The sequence below is a fragment of the Xiphias gladius genome, chromosome 2 (assembly GCF_016859285.1).
Source record: "Xiphias gladius isolate SHS-SW01 ecotype Sanya breed wild chromosome 2, ASM1685928v1, whole genome shotgun sequence".
Classification (NCBI taxonomy): domain Eukaryota; kingdom Metazoa; phylum Chordata; class Actinopteri; order Istiophoriformes; family Xiphiidae; genus Xiphias; species Xiphias gladius.
The window spans coordinates 4,034,938-4,055,048 of NC_053401.1; the positions used below are offsets into that span (position 1 = coordinate 4,034,938).

At 39.4% G+C, this 20,111-nt stretch overlaps 1 long non-coding RNA gene across 1 annotated transcript in view; it reads right to left on the bottom strand.

Annotated features, from left to right (window-relative positions):
- The window catches only part of LOC120801409, a 42,798-nt gene that overhangs the window by 2,358 nt on the left and 20,329 nt on the right, over positions 1–20,111 (bottom strand). The gene's annotated exons all lie outside the window — the stretch shown is intronic.

Here is a 20,111-nt window from a genome sequence, read left to right on the forward strand (position 1 = left end):
GTTCACATTTATTCTAATCCATTAATATTGTAAAATGTTTTGCTGCCTCTTGATGTAAACTTGTTGTTGGTAATATTTATTGGGCCATTTACTAATGTTTGGCAAGAGTAGCATTTATCTATTTTATTAACATTCATTATTATTAAGTGTCACAATATATTCAACAGCACTGCCACACAGAATTTAAATGTACAATATTTAATATACAGCTGTTCATGTATAAAGTCACAGTTGTTTCAGGGAGGATGAAGGGTTAACAGTTGGACAAACGTAGAATTGATGCGCGCAGTCTCAGTTTGAAGAGAAACCACACTCCTCTGTCTAACATTGTATTAAATGGTTGATATTCGGTAATAAGTGGTTCCCAGCAAGGGCTACGTGGAAAGACTGCGGAGTAGCTTGACTAATCTGAAAATTTAGAAAATGGCGATTTGAGTGTAAAAAATAAATAAATCAAAAAAATCAACATATTAAGTCAGCTACAACAACTGAACACTGCAAACACGGCATGGATGAATATACATGAATATACATCTGTGGTAAAAACTATTTAGCAAGGGAGCAGAGAAGTCTAAACAGTTAACTAGAAGTAATGGAAATTGTTGAGAAAGATATAGCTAATAGTAAAGGATAAATCATGGACTATATCGAGAGCTTATGGAATAAATTGTTGAAAAAAGTTAGCTACTAATCGATAAGCTAAACGTAGTAACGGATAAATGGTTTGTTCTGCCAGCCCACATATACACTCGACCAAAAAAAACCTAAACGCTGACTATTGTTTCATGAAATAATGACTGTACCAATATCCACTATTCCAATATCCAATATTCCAAATGTGTTTTAAAAAAAACAAAAAACAAAACACACTATTGGAATATACCAGAGTTCTTCTGACAGGGCTGTGGTGCATCAGACAAATAAGGTTGGGAAGTGTATAACTAATGCAGTGTATAACTAATGTTTCTAACATATCTGGCAATAACAGACTAATATATGGAGGAGAAACCAACACTTAAGTCATAAAACTGGTCATAAAATCATTTCTGAGACATCGGGAGCTGAAGAATGTAAATCATGATTGTTTATAAAATTACTTTTCTAAACTTATTCTGTGGTTAAACACAAAAAAAAAAAAACAGACAGAAGCTTTGAAAGACACTAATGCATTCGACAAAACCCAGACAGAGCAATTACACATGAAATGAGACGCTGGTTTCAAAACAAAACAAAGAAAAATGCCACCAACAGTAAAAATAGAAATTGAAGTGCATAAACAAAAGCTGCAATTTATCTCTTTTCCCTGAAATAAAATGTCTTTTGATACAAAGGGTATCAATGCAAGCTCTCAGAAAGCCAGCTCCCTCTCTTTTCTCTCCAGACGACTGAAAGAAATCCTGCCATAAAGTCACAATCCGTCACTCAAAAGCTACTTGCAAGTCTATCTGGATTCAGTCACATTTTTTTTTCAGCTTTATTTATACAGGGTTTGGTTGGGTGAGCAGACGTGCTTTTACAGCAACACCCTGTTAGATAAACAGAATTAATGTAACAAGTCTGGACACAAACAGGACAAAATGATAACAAAACACAAAAAAAAAAAAAAAAAAAGAGCAGGCTCAGGTAAAGCAGCTGCACGCGGGCATGGAGATTAATTACGATGACTGTAGACGTCTTCCTAGCGCTTTCATTTTTAGGCGGCGCCGCAGATAATTCTATGACGTCGGAGCTGAGTCTTTACTAAATCGGTCTGACAATAAAATAATCTTGAAATCTTGAAATATCACTTCTGGCTGAAAGATTGTTGACCAAAAAAAACAAAACAAAAAACAAAACACACTATTGGAATATACCAGAGTTCTTCTGACAGGGCTGTGGTGCATCAGACAAATAAGGTTGGGAAGTGTATAACTAATGCAGTGTATAACTAATGTTTCTAACATATCTGGCAATAACAGACTAATATATGGAGGAGAAACCAACACTTAAGTCATAAAACTGGTCATAAAATCATTTCTGAGACATCGGGAGCTGAAGAATGTAAATCATGATTGTTTATAAAATTACTTTTCTAAACTTATTCTGTGGTTAAACACAAAAAAAAACAAAAAAAACAGACAGAAGCTTTGAAAGACACTAATGCATTCGACAAAACCCAGACAGAGCAATTACACATGAAATGAGGCGCTGGTTTCAAAACAAAACAAAGAAAAATGCCACCAACAGTAAAAATAGAAATTGAAGTGCATAAACAAAAGCTGCAATTTATCTCTTTTCCCTGAAATAAAATGTCTTTTGATACAAAGGGTATCAATGCAAGCTCTCAGAAAGCCAGCTCCCTCTCTTTTCTCTCCAGACGACTGAAAGAAATCCTGCCATAAAGTCACAATCCGTCACTCAAAAGCTACTTGCAAGTCTATCTGGATTCAGTCACATTTTTTTTTCAGCTTTATTTATACAGGGTTTGGTTGGGTGAGCAGACGTGCTTTTACAGCAACACCCTGTTAGATAAACAGAATTAATGTAACAAGTCTGGACACAAACAGGACAAAATGATAACAAAACAAAAAAAAAAAAAAAAAAAAGAGCAGGCTCAGGTAAAGCAGCTGCACGCGGGCATGGAGATTAATTACGATGACTGTAGACGTCTTCCTAGCGCTTTCATTTTTAGGCGGCGCCGCAGATAATTCTATGACGTCGGAGCTGAGTCTTTACTAAATCGGTCTGACAATAAAATAATCTTGAAATCTTGAAATATCACTTCTGGCTGAAAGATTGTTGACCAAAAAAAACAAAACAAAAACTAATGACATTGCAGTTACGTGATCTGCATCTCAGAACTGCCTTTCTGGCTTGTAACCAAAGAGTCTTCTCATAATAAACTAATCTGCCGATTATTTTCCTCGATTAATCGTTGCTTCTATATCATGACAGAAAATTGTGAAAAAGAAAACAATCGCTTTTTTTTTTTTTTTAATTTATTTTCAAATGGCTTATTTTATCCAAAAAACAGCTGCAGACCAAAAAAATAGTTGGTTTACTATAGCATGAGACAGAGAAAAGCAACAAATGCTCACATCTGAGAAGCTGGACCTGGGGAATGTTTGGCATTTTTGCTAAATTATTTGAAAAATCAATGATTATTGATTATTTTTCTGTTGATCAACTAATCGATTAATCGTTTCAAGTTTTCTTTGTGACCCTTTGAAACAAAACAGCGGCCATTTCTGACTCTAATCAGGATACATGTGTCTACGAGCTGTAATCATTCTCAAATGACCTGATTTTAATAAATTTTAAAGCTGGTCTAACGATTTTTTTTTTCCCCCCATCTACAATGAATCAAATGACCATGTGTAACGTGAAAGGTGTCACTCAGTGTGACGAACCCACAGGAGGACCAGCGCCCCACACTGCAGTCCCCCTCAGCTTCCAAGTCATTGTTTTGGTTTTAAGGGACCGATCCATTAAATCTATTTTCATTATAAAAAGTTGCGTCTCCGCCATGAGTTTCATTCATTCAGTCAAGGCGGGTTTGGTTTAGTTTCTGGCTTACGTCACTTTATACAAAAATGATCCAACGCAGAGAGATTTTTAATTCGGGGGAAAGAAAGCGCCGGTAGAAAAACGCCTAATAACTGAACATCAGTTACTAGTATAACAAATGAAGTTTATAAGATTTAGGGCGCAACACCTCACTGACAGCCGTGCTAATCTTTTTAGGAGCGATCTTGGGTCAAAGGAGAAAACGAAAAAGGATATTATGATGTTGAATTTTACTCTAGTTTGACAGGCTGTGTTTCACCAAACCATCAGAAACAGGAAAACAAAAGTATCAGCAGTGACATTAAAACTATATAGGAAATGATAGAGCCATTAGGAAGGCGTTTTATTGGCAGAACAGCTCCTGCTGGCGAAATAAAAGCGATTACCCCCCTATGTGGAGATGATGGCTGTTTCATGTAGCAACATAATTGGAGGTAATGCTGCGTTAGTCGCGCATGCAGCGCACGACCCGATGCGCCGATTCACACGCACTGTTCCCCGTGTAACGTTGGCCAGGAAGAAATTCATAAAAGGCAGTGATTCACATTCGGAGTCTATTCAGCAGCGAGACGTGTCGTGCCTCACCACCTCTCTCTGTATTGGGTGCTGCTGAATTAATTTAATAGCTTTCTCTCTCTCTACACACACACACACACACACACACACACACACACACACCGCTTCCCTAACTCTGACACTTTGTAGTGAGTCACTCTGAGAAGCTGCTACCTTACACTGTTGCCTGGCAACCTCCTATCAAACGCCCGCTTTGCATGACTTTCCCCCCCGTTGTATGTGAATACAAACTAAGTCATGACAGCGAAGGTCTGAACAGGGAAGCCCTAAATGAGAGCAGGCGGGGAGTTTATGTCTCACATTCAGCCGCTGTGGTTTTAATAGTTTCAGTTATAAAGGCGGTGAAAGATTCAACGGTTCAACAATATCCACAGGATATCATATATTTTGTCAGTCATGTTGTCAGACTCTGACTGATCACAGCTCGCATTTGTTCTTTGTTAAAAGCAACCGAACGTCACCGAAACACATTTCGCCAGATACACTTATGATTCATCTTTGACTGTGAATAATGATTCTTATTCCAGTGGAAAATTAGCCAATCAAACACACTGGCATCATGTCCAAATATTTCCAACTGATGGTGTTATACAATAAAACGAGCCCATGCTGCCTGGCGCAGCTGATACGGGCCAATTCCAAATATATCGGTATCGGCGTGTAAGTCGGCAGATAAGCAACAAGAAAGTGCAGCACAGATGAGAAGGTACGTGTGAGGTCATTTACAAACATCACATAGTTTGCCCTTCAGAGAGCAAAGTCAGGTTTATTTTTCAACTGTAAAAAGTCTTGTTCAGAACATGTGGACAGAATTCTTCAGAGAAACGAATTTACGGGCTCCTCAGCAAAATGTGAATATGCTGAGGAAAAAAAACAACAAAGGATATCGACCAACAGATCTTTATCAGATCCTTTAGACTCAAATATAAAGCTTCAGTCCAGGCGATGAAAGAATACTGTACTAGACCATCGTCACTTTATCAAATTTTGCACTCAAAAAGGCTTTAGAAAACTTTTTTCACAAATGCAGCGGCACTCGCCAGGACCTGTAAAGGGACTTTGAGGTGTAAAATGGGTGGAGTATCCCTTTAAAAGTCCAGGTGTTGGTCGAGCTTTACTGTCCAGTCCACTGCCGATCGGATTAGGAGATTTTGGAGGGTCATGAGTTAAGCTTATTGCTTTGTGACACCGGTAAATATGAAAACGGTAATATTTTACTACAAAAAAGTCAGCACATGGAGATTTATAATTCTGCAGCAGTCTCTCCCAAGGACACGATGCAGTCAGAGGACATGTTGACTTTTTTGTGGTATGTATGACAAAGTATTTCTTTCTTGACTGGAAAAATATTTCTATCGCTCCCTCCTCCTACATGCTGAACCCACAGCTGAATGGAACAAGTTTGTGCCCCCTCTCTGTGGGCTGCTAGAGTCACCCTGGGTACGGTAGGAAACTGCATCTGAAGTACTGCGGAGTGGTTCTATTATACAGAAAGTTACCACTGATTCCACTGGTAAAACTGAAGTTTACTTTCTTTAAATGTGATGATTCTACTACTTTAAAGTGCACTTTTCCACCATAGATTCGTGATATCGCTCAGTCTGCAGGAACCCACTTTTGCTTTGAAAATCACCCTGATAGTAACGACTGCATTTATTGTTTACAGCGCAGCGTTTACTTTTTCCTGCACGGACTGCCTCAGTTCAGTAGCACGCCACGCGGCAGAGCTGCCATCGGGTCGTTATCCTGGACCGGCTCGGTGATGAGCTTCAAGAACGCTGCTGTGGGTGAGTCTGAGAGGAAAAAGATGGGAGGCAGAGGTTCAGGAAGGAGAGGATGAGTGCAACGGAGGACGAGTGAGGGGGAGGGAAAGCAAGAGAGCTGAGGTCTGGTGGTTGGAAAGGAGAACGATGCAGAAAATGGTTAGACTGATGCATGAGTCGGTAGACACTGAACACGAGGTTGATGTTATCTTTTTATTAAAAATTAGATCTGACTCTGGAAAACAGATTACTTCAGTGATTTCCGGCTCGTCTGATGCACATGACGCACGCAAATGTTTTTAATAAAATACGGAAAACATTTGTGGAATCGGTGGTTGTAAATAACGGCTATCTGCTGTGATGCAAACTTAATGTTTACTGTCATAGGTGACTCCTAAAAGACTGGAGTCATAAAATTTTAAATGAGGAGAGTTGTGTTATGTTACATTTTTGTTTTTATTGTCGACACACTGTTTTAATTCAACGTTTAGCTGCCGACGTGCGTTCGCGCAACTGTGTTTTAACGGTCCTCGCCGTAAAATCCACAGTTCCCAAAGTCAGTAACTGTGTCTGTAGCTGACGAAGCTCTCTCACCCCAACGTCCACCCACTCCAGAGCCACCGACTGCATCGCAGGGTCCCGAAGAATGTGTGTTGAAGACCATCTGTTATGCCAAAAAGCTCCCCAGCGACCAAGCACGCGGACCCCAAGGGGAAGATCAACCCCGTCTCCCAAAATTAGGTTAACTAAACCGCAACAGCACAGAGGATGCGTTACATATTTGAAAAATGTTGCTAATATGTTGATACGGGACGAATCTTGCAGTACAATATCCACTTGTCGTGACTACAGCATTATTAAACCACCTCCTGGTGACTCCGCTGCAGTTAATGTATGTATCGCTTCATTCATTTAAAAAATAAAAAAAATAAATAAATTCTAAGTGGCAGGGTTGCCAAGATTGAACTGCTAGGCCTGTGTGATGGGATGGGGTATGCATAGCAAGCCACTGTGTCATGTCTATGCATTTTGAAAATGCAGAGTGATAACCCGTGAAATGACTATTACTCATACGCCATTTGGTGATAACAGGCTGGCCGAGCCCAGAGCCCAGGTCTTCGTTGATGTCGAGGGACGGTTTCGGCTCTGAATTTCCTTGCTCTCTTGTTCTGGAGCTTTCGTCTGCGCCGCATTGGTCTTCCAACCCCTTTCTGACACGCACCTCTTTACGTTAGCATGACAGCAATTTAACATGTCGGTCTCGTGTCTGAATAAGCACCTGAGTCGCTTTTACGTAAAGGTCACAACGGCGACGGCACTAGGTTGGACTTAGTCGCATTTCAGTAACACCTTCAACATGGTCAAGTCGGAATTGAACGCCGTCGCATTAGCATAAAGGCAGCAGCAGCAGCAGCACATGGTAACACAGACACTGAAATTTATTCTGTCAATCTTCATCCCTTATGCACATAGAAAATTAGATAATTTTAATAAACTAGGATGCACATGATGTGCTTTGATTGATTAGAGATGATCGAGATGTTTTCCGGAATTGATCAGAACTCTCGTGAAACATGTTGGCCAATACCAGACAAGTTATCGTGACCGTTTTATCATCACCACCTCAGATCCCAGTCTCAGTGTCCTGTGGTTTAATTTTTCACGAATTTTCTGCCCCACTGGAAAACAACGTCTACAACATTAACAAGGATATAGGACATGATGTCATTACCCTTTATGCAATAATCAATACATGCAGAGACCTCGATCAGGGTCAAGCTGACTGATATGCCACTATATCATTTAATATGGTGCAGTGGCAAACACAAAGCTTGCCAACATAAATCTACAGACACATTTGTATTTGCGATGATTTCATTTGTTAGGGACAGCGCTTATTAATCAACATTAAAGTGTAAATGTTAAAATACCTCTAATTGCGTAGATGAAGAGTCTCACATTAACTGCACATTTTAATCACCACTTATCTGCTCAACTCCCCATTAAATCCCCTGAAATGTGTTAAAAGCCTGTTAAAAGTTACTGAACTGTGCCCACAGAAACCACTGAATCATGTGTATCAGGACACCTCACTATCGATCATTTAGCTCTAACCTCAGATCTAAATAAGTTTGCACAGTACATTAAACTTGAAATCTGTTAAAACCTGCCAAAGCCTTTTAGGATTTATTAAAAATCGTCACACCAGGTAAAACTGCCAAAGGGTGCAACGGCAAACGAAACCTCAGATTATTACACCATCAGAATTTGACGAAAATAAATCCACAAAATGAGACGACAATGTATCTCTAGATTCTCAGAAAATAAAAATAATATGAAACCAGGTAATGCAAAACACACTGGTAACCTAACACACCAAAGGGAGGAACAACAATAAACTATAAACCCTCAATATTCTTAGAAAGAAGGCATTGAATGTGTAACCTTTTCCATTGATCATTACTACAAAAATTCATCTAACCGACCGGAAAGTTTAAGATGTGATCAGTCATGGCTGATAATGAGGAACAAAAACACAATGTTGAAAACGAGGATGCAAAAGTGACAAACTGACACACATTAGTTGTTTTCAACCTTTTAATGTTTTTTTATGTAAAAAAAAAAAAAAAAAAACACAAAAAAACAACAACAACTGTGAGACAGGACACAGCTGTATGAAGGTAATTTCATTGTCTAAGCATGTGTGTGTGGGTATGAGTGGATGTGGGGGAAGGCGAGGTGTATGGTTAACCATAGACTGAGCAGGCTATTTCTCCCACACACACACACACACACAGAAATCACAAACACACACACAGACACACACACACACACTTGCATTGTACTGCAGACTTCAAATCTAGGTCACGGTAAAACACACACACACACACACACACACACACACACACACACACACACACACACACACACACACACACACACACACACACACACACACACACTCACACACTGTGTTTAAAGGCTCAACAGAGACAGAGAACAATCAGACGTGATGAAGACGAGGCTCGATTTTGGCTCACCACTGAACTACTTCAAACTGTTCACCAAATCCAGTCTCTCTAAAAACACTGTTAGATGTTATCAGCGTTTCGCTTCTCACAGCCTCTCACATGTTGTTTTTTTGATGAGGTGTTGCGTTTTCCTCTCCCCTGTTGTAGCCAGTTTCTCTCAACCTGCCTTGTCTATGGCACGACTTGATGCCTCGTAGCACAAGGCAGAAAATATGTGAACTACTTGCAACGAGCTGTGGCTTAGAAGTGCAAGGATAGAGACGGAAAGAGCAGAGCGAGTTTTTCCAGCTGTGAAAAAGACAGTTGCCTCATAAGGTATGGTGGTCAACATAATGATTATTACGCTGATGATACAGTTTTGTATCTGCAATTTCACAAGCCGATCAGAATTAGTTTTGGGTGGAAATAAAATTATATAATGTGTAGGTGTAAGTTTAAGGACTCTCACCTCCAGATCAAAACGTGTCCTCCCATTTTTTTTATTAAAAATATTCGAAAAATGTTTGATCTTTCCGTTACAAACTGGACGATCAATGTCACAAATACTGGCCGCAGAAATAAAAGTCACGGATACAGAACCATTAGCTTCTTGGGGAAAAGCACAAATCACAAACAGTACAAATGTGGAACAATAATAAATACACAAAATATAAATAAATATAAATATAAATACACAAATTATGAAGAAAAGAATGAACAGATGACATCTGTAATTTGCTTGTTTTGGGGCTTCCTAGTGGCAGTGGATCCTTAGTTGATGCATATAGCTGACATTGAATATGCTTTTACGAAAAAAAAAGTGGGACAGATGATCAGCAAACTGAAAAGTAACCGCAACGTGAGCAGGTACGTTTTCATCCACTTGTATTTAAGTGCATTTTAAATTGAGCATAACAAAAACATGAGTGGGAACGCCATAAATTTGACATAAAAAGAATTAATATTGCAAAAAGATTTCACGTTTACTTGAGGGGGAAAAGCCGTCATTAAAAAAAAAAAAAGAAGAAAATGTTATTAAGGCTGCTAAAAACTAAATTTTTAGAACATCTTGACGAAGTGGCAGCTGGTTCTGCCTCTTCTACTGTAGACGAAGCATTCATGTTATGCTGCTATTCACTGTTACAGGCCTCCAATCCACTGGAAATCCCAAAAAAATTAAGAATGAAAAAAGGAGGGGCGTTACTCTTGAATTACTATGGAATTAATAGTGCCTGAATAGCTATGTAATCTTATCACATCCTCTTAAATGTACTTGCATAAAGATAGTGGAAGGAAATGTGCTGATTTATATTTGATTTTGAAAGAAAATCAGAAATTTGCATAAATTTGCACAACTTTTAGCAGAAAAAGGACGTGTTTGGATATGGAAGGTAGTTTTTGGCCTTTGGGAACATACAGTAGCAACTTATTCTAAGACCAAAGTCCTTTGCTGGCCTTTTCAGAGCTTTCACCCACATCTCATTGCCTTTATTCAACAAAAAAGGAACATGGCGTAGGTGTCATCCCAAAAAATTAGGTCAAGTGATAGTAAGAGATTGTTTAACTTGTGTTACTTAGAGAGAGACAGGAAACGAAGGCACAGAGAGAAAGGGGCATGACATGCAATGAGGGTCACCTGGCCGGGTAACAACAACATTGCAGATTGTTGATTTTTTTTTTGGTCCTACTGTAATTTCAGTAAAAGCTTTCCTTTTCCAGGTGCTTTTGATTACAGTCCACCCCCTTAAAAACTACAAAACCCAGTCATCTCCCGGTCACACGTCTGCCTCCTCACTCTTAAATGATCCTCCTTCAGAACAAAGCGATGAGTTGCAGATTGTTGTTGTGAGGTAGCCCTAATTATAGTTTAAAAAAAACATTTCTAAACTTGGAAATTAGTTTTTATTCAGCAGTATAGAGATAAATATGTAAAATAATCATGTTATTGATTTTGATGATTTAACAGAGCCCTAGATGGATGTCAGTTTATATTTTTCTGGCTACTTTGGTATCTTGTGCTCTGTCCTGAACTTTCCAGGTGATGGAAGTCAGTGAAGGTCAGTCGATGTGTGGGTGATGTCTCGTCGTTATTAAAGTTCAGAGATCAAGTTTGCTGTTTTACAGTAGACTGAACAAACTGTATAATTCAAAAAGAAAAAGAAGAAAAAAAAAAGATCCCAGAAATTCATGGTGCATGAGCAGGAGCCTGCTCTGTATGGATAGTTTCCTCCCAACTTCTCTCCACTTCTTTCATGCCCTCTGGGAATAATCTGTCTTTATTTCTAATGAATTGCACTGAGAGATGCATGTATCCCCTGCATCAACAGATCGCAATCTGAATCCAGCAAGGCATGTCTCATAAATTATGCGCTGCCTGAGCTTTTGATAAGCTAATAGACGTCTGAGTGGAGGCAAATTGATGCTGCGCTCATGTGATTCAGACACTGAGACACGATTCGGTATTGATTAATGTTTAGCGGGGGCTGAACGGTCGCCTATCTTGAACATCACACCTCTGTTTACACGACAGAGCAGTTTCTTCTCTATTGTTCATTATTCATTAGTCATCTGGACCGCCTGTGGGACTCCCTCCCATCTGCCACAGCTCCATGTCCATATGCCTGGCTCGCCCAAGCGAGGCATACATCTGATATGCGGAGAGAGAGAGAGAGTGAGAGGGAAGCAGAGGGAGAGTGTAAATTCATCTCTTTTTCGCTCCCTTCATCTCTCTTTCAAAAAGGTAATGCATTCATTGGTGTTATCATTGGGGGAATGGGATGGATGAAATGATAAAAATGGAAATAAATTGCTGCTTTGAAAAGAGACAGCAGAGTACTGGGACACTACGGAACCGGCGTGGGAAGAAAGAAGTGCGTTCTAGTGCTGCGGGTGGGTGGCATAGGAAGGAATTTAAAAAAAAAAAAGAGAAAAAGAAATGTATAATTAGGAGTTGGCCAAGCAGGCTGCCCACATGGGAATTCACGATGAATAATTGGATACAGGAAATTCTTAAAAAGGGGAAAAAAAAAAAAAAAAAAAAAGGTTCACAGACGCAATTGACACCTTTATGTCAGTTTCCTGAAAAAAAAAAAAATGTAAGCAAAACCTTTTATTAAACCATGAAATTAAACAATGATCTGGAAAGGAACTGCTTACTTTTAGGAACTGAAACTTTAATATATTTATGCAACATGAAAATCCAGTAACTGAGTTTCAGTGCTCCTGCTCCTCCCAGAGTTTGATACTTCTGCTAAATTAACGAACTTTGCACCAGAGCTTCTCCATGTGCTGGGTGCGCACTGTAGACAGGGCTGTGGCTTGAGTTTGAATTTGTGATAGAAAATCGATTACATTTTCTTTTTAAAAAAGGTACCTCCGTGCTCTGTAAAATGAAAGTTGAAAGTACAGCCATAATTGGATTCAAACTGAGCTTCCCGAGAGCTCAGTAAAAAAAAAAAAAAAAAAAAAAGAATTTAGACATAAAAGGGTAGAAAATGTATTAAATGCTGACTTTGAACACAGGACACTGAACTCTACAGAAACCCTGAAAGAGGTTTTTAAAAATAAGGATTATAATAACTTGGGCTGGCCTGTTGTCTGCCTAAGTACCCGCCCTTCAGACCTGAAATTCTTGTTTTTGTTTGTTTGTTTCCAAGGTTGCATCCACAATCAAGTCTGGGGAGAGGAAGTTGCCAGGAAAACTATCATCTTAATCCACTTCTATCGTAACATCAGCTCCGAACGGACAATAAGTGCATGAAAAAGAATCTGGATGCAAACGCAGATTCTATCACGGACCCTCATTCCATCTTCTGGCACAGAGGAGTATATTATTTTGGTGATGCACATGTTTGTCCATTTACTGCCTCAGGCAACAGGTACTGTGTGTTTAAAAAAAAAAAAAAAAAAAAGCAAAGAAAACACACACAAAACAGAGGGCAGTTGAGACTGTGCCAAAGAGACTCCATGGGCTGAGACTAGAGGGGATAAATCTCAGCTTTTTACTTCCAATATGGTTGGCAATGTATTTGTTTGTGGATTTGTTTATTTTTAGGGGAATAAGCACATTAATTAACGCTGACATTTAAAAACATCATTTTAAATGTGCTGGAGTTAACCCAACAGCTAATTTGCAATTGTAGCACTAACATTTCTTTTTCTTTTTTATCTAAAGAACTATTGAAAAACTTACTCTGTTATGGTGGTTTTGTAAAAGGTGGAGTCACTAAGGTGCAGAGGACCCCAATCGAAGATCTCACCTAGGGCCAGAAAAAAAATGTAGGGTTGGCCCTGATACGTTAACATATTCACGCTTGGGTGAAATTGCACTGACATTTCTAATAGGAATTTACACCAGTTTAAGATTTTCCCTTTGTCTTCCAGTGTAGCATCGATCCGCATGATACGTACAGTATGTAATCAATCGAAAACAGCCTCATATCCATCATATGAGAGGCGGATGACATTGACTGACTAACAAACACCAGATTTTTAATCAAAGACCAACTCGATCCAAGATATTGTTGCCTTCCAACCGAATTAAAGTTCTTAAATCAGGAGCGTAATACAAACCAGAGGAGAGTCCGATCCCCACGGTGGTTTCTTGTACCTACGTAAGAGTAGCAACGCCAAAATGGAGACACACTCAATTAAAGATCTTGTACTTTGAAGAAAAATATACAGAAAAAAAAAACATCACAACGTCTGTTAAATGTAAGTGAGCTGTAACTAAAGCCATCAGTTAAATACAGTGGAGCAAAAAGTTGTGGCGTAAATCAAAGTTTCCCTCAACTGAAATACTCGAGCAAAGTACCACCAGCTATAACAGCTCACAAGTGCAGTACCTGAGTAAATGTGCTTCTATTTACTTTCCACCTCAGCAATCACCAAACCAACACATAGTGGAGCCATCAGTCACTTCAGCGGTTAGGAAGGAAAACGGGGGGGGGGGGGATTATCAGCGACGGCAATCTCATGTCGTTCTGTCACAGAAAACAGCACCATAGAGGGGTCTAGCGCTGTGTGTGTGTGTGTGTGTGTGTGTGTGTGAGTGAGAGAGAGAGAGAGCTCGGCCCTGAGTGGCAGGGCTGTCAGTAATGTGAGACCAGACCCGTGTTGATGGTTTTTTTTGGGGGGGGGGGGGGTCCTTCTATGGAAGGTCGATTAAACATAGCTCTCCTCTTCCTTGCTGCGTCAGGGAAATTCAAAACCTCGCCGAAGACACAGACGACACATTAGCGGGCATAACAAACGAAGACTGGGCCGATACGTGTGACTGATCCTGGGCTTTTATCCGATTTCAGACATCTGACCGCCGGCGTCATCAACTTCTGATACCGCACAAGTTTCTCTCTGACCAAAACTGCAGAAAAGTGACCTGCTAACCCTGCAAAGACATTTTCCTTCTCACGTATTTAACTCTTCATGTTGACACAGTATCTCACAGACGTTCCTCGAATTTTAAATGTAATTAGCAACCTGTTTTTACTTGAGATTTTTTTTTAGTGTCCCATTCCATAAGACAGAACTTTACTCGTCCCACGTGGGAAAGTGTCTCAGCAGCAAAAAGAACTAAGCATAGCGTAGATAAATAATCTTAAAAAACTGGAATATAGGACTGCATCTTATGATTATTCTTCATTCTTGATTAATCTGTTGATTACCTTTTTGAGTTATCAATTCACCATTGAGTCTTTAAGATGTCAGAAAATAATTTAAGGTGCCAATTAAAAGTTCCCAGAGCCCAAATTGCTTGTTTGGTCTAACCAAAAAAAAAAAAAAAAGCAAAACAAAGAGCAGTAAATAAAAAAACACTTATTAGTTGATGATTAATTTTCTGACAATCACTATGAGCCTCTTAAAATTAAAAAATAAAAACAGAGTTTACACCTTGCATAAGTGGTGAATACGAAGTGGTACCACTTCAAGTAATAAATTCAAGCAAAAATGCCACATACGTTGTTTTATTGTTTCACACAAAAATACTGTCAGTTCCCATCAAAAGCACATTTACGTTGAACCCTAGGGATAAGCAAGAAAACTCATAACGTCAGGATTTATGTGACACCCGTTTTTTTCCAGAGTTTACTTCTACAACAAAATATAAGTTGAATCTGAACTCTCTCTCTTCAGATTGATCCTAGAGATTTTTCTTCCCAGCACTGATGGGACATTTTTTTAATTACTAGTGTTTTCAGTGACTTGGTTGGGTGTTTACATTCAAAGCAATACAGTTACCTGATTCTGAAAATGCGTAAGGAGGTACATATTACCTCCTTACATTTGTTAGTTACATGATATTGTGGGGACTGGAGGAAAGAAAAGTAAAGTACATTTACTCTGTACTAACGTACAAGTACTGTAATTAACTACAATGTTGAGGAACTTTTAATTGAGTATTTCCTTTTTATACTGCTTTTAATACCTCTACCTACTATATTTCAGAGGAAAATGTTATACACTACCACTACTAATAGTGCTAGTGCTACCACTACTACCACTACTACTACCGCTACCGCTACTACTACTACCACTACCGCTACTACTACTACTATCACTACCGCTACTACTACCGCTACTACTGTTACTACTACTACTACTGATACTGCTACTACTACTACTGTTGCTACTACTACTACTGCTACTATAGTTACTACTGTTACTACTACTGCTGCTACTGCTGCTACTACTACATGTATTTGGCAGCTGTGGTTACTAAAGTATAAACATAACAACATGAGACATTTGTATACATAAAGTTGTTCAAATGAGCTCCACTTCAACTAGCAACAACATTAAATACTGCTTACGACTCAATGCATCAATAATAATAATAATAATAATAATAAATATAAGATTTAATACACTGTATGTGATGCCGCTACACGCAGAGACGCGGATGATGTCTATGATAAATTATGTCTATGTCTATATTAAATTATTTATTTATTATTTCAAATACCTCATTTTGTGTCATGTTTTTTTTTTGTTTTCTTTTTCTATCTGTTGCACACACATCCTCACTCCTCTTCACACCACCAGTTGTCCTCCTACAGTGTGTTGTGTAGTACTGTATTAGACACAGTGAGCGCGCTGCACAGATGTTTAATGCAAAGCGTTCTGTTTGTGTGTTCAAGCTTTTGTGGTCGTAAACTGGCCAGTTTCGCCTCTCTCATCTTACACCTGCATTCAATTTTACACTTTGGCTGATTTCACTTTACCTGCTTTCAAATGTTGCGGTTATGTTTTTTTTTTGCTCTCAGACAGCTGACTCATTTCCTTCCTCTGTTCCGTATCATCAACTGCTCCACAGCCATGTCACAGTTTAGTTATGCATCAACTCGCTGATCTGCAACTGCATGTTTATGTGTGTGTGTGTGTGTGTATGTGTTTTATTCAGGTAGAAGGTGAGTGTGTGTGTTTCCTTTTTAGTTTAATTTGTGGGGGTTTTTTTTAAAATTGGAACAATGCTCAGCTGTCGGTTTATAAAAACCTGTGTGCTGGTATGCAATATGAATGTGGAGAAAGGGGGGTGGGGGTCGTGTGTGTGTGCGCGCGTGTGTGTACGTGTGTGTGAGTGTGTGTAAAAGATGGCTGGAAGGAGAAGGAGGAGTGGGGGGGGGTTCTGGATTGTTGAAGCAGCTGGTTGGCTGCTGGACTGGTTTCCATGGCAACGTGTGTAAAAAGAGTACAGGCTCCGTCCCTCAGTCCCGTATCGATGCTCTGTACAAAAGAATAACGTTTTACATTTACATGCCCTCCACTCTCTCTGTGTCTTTCTCTCTGTTTCAAACTGAGAAACAATCTTTTCTTTTTTTTTTAAAAACATCTAATTAAAAATGGTAGACATCAAAATGTGGGTTTTATGAATAGACAACATACAGACACACAACACCAATCTAAATCACAGTCCGCAACAATAAAGGAGATTTTTTTACACTGATCTCCTCATACAAATTCGTAGTCTTTACATAAAGGGCACCTGATCTGAGGGGAGAAAAAGGAGCCTTTGCTGGATTTGCTGCTGCACACATTGAGCTCCTGCAGGAGGATTAATTTAGTGCTATGCGTGGGGAAACCCACCAAAGGAATCTTGTGGTTCTACTCACAAAAATAGTTCCGTATTTTCGTGAGTCTACACCTACAGTGGGAACTCTCCTAGGAAATTATAACAAGTCACCGTCAAACCTGCAGCCAAAGTAATATTATCTCTGAAAATGCCAGGGTTCCATGATTTCTGTTGAAACACTGATTTTTTTTATTCAGACATACCGAAATTCTAGCCGAGAACCCAACTTTTACAAAGACACTACAGTGAATGTGAGAAAAATATGTATAAAAGGATGCAAAGGACAATTTAAGCTTCCCTTAAATCAGGAGTGTTTCATACAGTAACTTTGTAAACTGGTAGAGGAAGATTATAAAGACTATGTGATGCTGTCAGACAGTGTGGAAAAAAATATTTATCTAAATGGGAATGTAGTCATTGGAAAGTTTGGTATTTTGAGGTTCTCTTTGAATATCTCAAATCATTTTCTCCGTTTTGCTGGTTGGCAATTGTTTTTTTTTTTTTTTATAATTACATGGTAGGTTCTAAATAAAATAAAGGTTTAAATGTAGCACAGCTGAATGAATGAGACCAGTGTTGTGGAGACCGTCAGCCTTGAGCGACCTCTGCACTACATGTGGGAGATCTAATGGTTTGCTCCACACTGCAGAGGAGAAAGCGCGGTGCTGATCTTTGCAAACAAACCAAAATCCTGCCGAATTTTTGGTAGAAGTTACCACGAGTGAAAGACTGAGAAAACAACACTATTACCAAGGTTGTGTGTGTCAGTAAAATGATAGGCAAGGACGGGCAGAAACCAACTGGATTCATGTGAAATTCATATTTGTGCAGTGGATCAATGCAATACATTCACTGCCAACATTATTCAGATGGATATTCCTATAATATCTGCGTATGGCTAGAACCAGGAACAAACTAGAATCACCGCCAAGGTTACATGCGTGTCTGTTCAGGCTCATGTAATATATGTAGTAAAGACTCTGAAGGAATTTATTAAAACGTAATAGAAGTGTATTATTTTGTTGAAAAGGAAGTTATCACATAGAGAGAAGCGCAAAAAAAAAAAAAGTCAAATTATCTTGTGTGTGTCCACATGCTTGGCCAATAAAGATGATTCTGAAAGTCGAAGCCGTGACAGTAGACAATACTTGAAAAAGGGACATTGCTGCAAAGAAGCTACAAATTCTGAAACGCGGATACTTGCGCGCACACACACACACACACACACACACACACACACACACACACACACACACACACCTTCAACCTTGCAGCACTGAAGATCCAGACAAATAACAAGGTTTTCAAGTTGGGCACCCAAGATTCGTGTCACCGATTCAGTATCTGACCAAATGTGAAACATGGTCAGAATCTCCCGTTCTGTCCCTGAGTTGTGGCGTTGAATACTGGCTAGAAAAGTGTTTTTACATAACATTATGATGTCACAGTGAAGCTGACCTTTGACCTTTTGGATATAAAAGGTCAGCAATACATCACTTTAATCCCATTTCACATTTGTGTGAAATCTTGTCATAATTAGCGCCTGAATTCTTGAGTCATGGCCAAAAACGGGTTCTGTGGGGTCACAGTGGCCTTTGACCCTTGACCACCAAAATGTAATGGGCTCATCCTTGAGTCCAAGTGAATGTTTGTGCCAAATTTGAAGTTACTCCCCCACGGCGTTCCTGTGATATCGCGTTCACGAGAATGGGACAGACAAACAACCTGCAAACATTATGCCTCCGGCCACATCTGTCGCCAAGCGCAGAGGCATAAACAAAACGCATTATTTAAGAATTAATTAAAATTACTTTAGCCTCAAACATTTCTCTCAGCTAATTGTTTAGGTTTTTAAAATCAAAGCTGTTTCAAACAAACTAGTACATGACGGGCTGCACGCCAAGAATAATATTTGGGTGTTTAAGGAACAACTGTTCTGTTTCGCATGGGGAAATGTACTGTAGCTCCCATGAAACACCAGTTTAGGCCCGCTGGTACAGTAGACAGAAGAGTACATGACAGTAGGACAGGACAGGACATTATAATAGAGTACAGAACATAAGTATAGTCAATAAAGGACAGTAAAATATACCGGAAGACGGTACAATACAATAAAGGACTTTACAGGTTAGTACGGTACTGTAGAGGAAATTACAGGATAGAAGGAAAAAAATAAATAAATTTAAAAACAAAAAACAAAAGAGGAGACCATAGGACAGTAAAAGACAGTACGGGACAATAGAAGACAATACAGGACAGTATAGTGCAGTACAGCAGAGCAAAGGACAGTAGAAAACAAGATAGGACTGTAAAAGGCAACAGAGGACAGTGCAGCACAGTAGAGAGCAATAGAGGATACTAGAGGACAGTAAAGGACAGAAGTGGACAGTTAAGAGCATTAGGGGACAGCATACAACTTGAAAAGATGGTACGAGAACTGTAGAGGACCATATTGGACAGTTTAGGTGGAGGATAGTTAAGGAAAGTATAGGATCGTAATGGAAAGTGCAAGACAGAACAGGACATTAAGAGACAGTACAGCACAAGACGGGACAGGACATCAACAGACAGTACAGCACAAGGCAGGACAGGACAGGACAGGACAGTTGGAGACAGCACAGTTGGAGACAGATCAGTAGAAGACAGTGCAGGAGAGTAGAGTAGAGTAGAAGATATTAAAGGACAGTACAGCGTAGTACACGCCACACCAGACAGTAGAAGACAGTACAGTACTGTGTGTACTGTCCCGAACTGTGTTCTACTGTCTGGTGTGACGTGTACGATGCTGTGCTGTCCTTTATTCTCCTATACTATAGGAGAATAAAGGACAGCAGAGTATAGTGAGCAGCACAGTACAGGGAAATAAAGCACAGTGCAGTATGGTAGAAGACAGTACATGACAGTACAATACAGCACAGAATAGCGCTTGCTCCCATCCCCATTTGACTTGTGACCCTTTATAGCGGAGCAACGCCTACTGTACCTGAAACAGGTTGCATATGTCTGTGAGCTGTATGTAAAAAGTGATCTTCCCCTTCTCAGATTAGCTCATATTAACAGTTTTTAGAGGCCTAAAGTGGTCAAACTCTTTTGTACCAAAGAGAAAAAAAAAGAGAAAAGTTCAAGGAAAGACACAATTTGTCCAGC